Here is a 1206-nt window from a genome sequence, read left to right on the forward strand (position 1 = left end):
GACAGGATGGTTCCAGTAGGCATCCAAAATAAAACACCAGATGACTCTCCAGTGGAAGAAATTGCACTAGAACTACCTGATAGGGAATTCAAATCTCTAATACTCAGAATTCTCCAAGAACTGAGGCTAAAAGCTGACAAACATGAGGAAAAAATAGACAAATTCATGGAAAATACAGACCAAAAATTGGAAGAATTCAGGAAAATGATGCAGGAACAAAATACCAAAATAAATTCACAACTAGAAATTATACAAAAACAACAATTAGAAATCCAAAAGATAAACAACAAGATTTCAGAACTGGACGGTGTCATAGAAGGGCTGAGAAGCAGATTTGAAACGGTGGAAGACAGGATCAGTGGACTTGAAGACAAACACTTGGGTACAATTCTGTTTGAGGAAATTTCAGAAAAAAGAACAAAGAGAAATGAAGAGACCCTGAGAGTTATGTGGGATACAATCAAAAGCAAAAATTCTTGAGTGATTTAAGTTCCAGAACAGGGGAAGAAAACTGAAAACACAGAGAGGATCATTGAGGAACTGCTGACAGAAAACTTCCCCAATATCATGAAAGATGAAAAGATGGCCATCCAAGAAGCTCAACTAATCCCATATAGGAGAGACCCCAAAAGAAAATCACCAAGGTATATCATATTCACACTCGCCAAAACCAAAGACAAACAAAGAATCCTGAGAGCAGCTCGTGAAAAACAAGAAGTCGCAGACAGAGGATAAACAATAAGACTAAGCTCAGATTATTCGACAGAAACCATGCTGGCAAGAAGGCAATGGGATGACATATATAAAACCTTGAAAGAAAAAAATTGTCAGCCAAGAATAATATACCCTGCAAAACTCTCGTTCAGATATGATGGCAAAATTAGGACATTTCCAGACAAACAGAAATTCAGGGAATATGTAAAAACCAAACTAAACTTACAAGAATTATTCAAGCGAGTTCTTTGATCTGAGAACAAACAACTTCAGCTCACAGGCAGAATCTAGGATGCAGGATCATACCAGCCAGATACCAATCTAGGAAATGAACTCTCGAGGACTATCCAAAACCAGAAGAAATACAACAGGGAGTCAGAGAAGTAAATTGGTAAATGACAACAACATCAGAACAATAAAAGAGGGAATAAATGGCATAGGTATAGAACCTTCTAATGGAGAGCAAGGCAACGCAGTACCAAGTAATGGTAG

This window comes from Trichechus manatus, unplaced genomic scaffold (assembly GCF_000243295.1).
Source record: "Trichechus manatus latirostris isolate Lorelei unplaced genomic scaffold, TriManLat1.0 scaffold00152, whole genome shotgun sequence".
NCBI classification, from domain to species: Eukaryota; Metazoa; Chordata; class Mammalia; order Sirenia; family Trichechidae; genus Trichechus; species Trichechus manatus.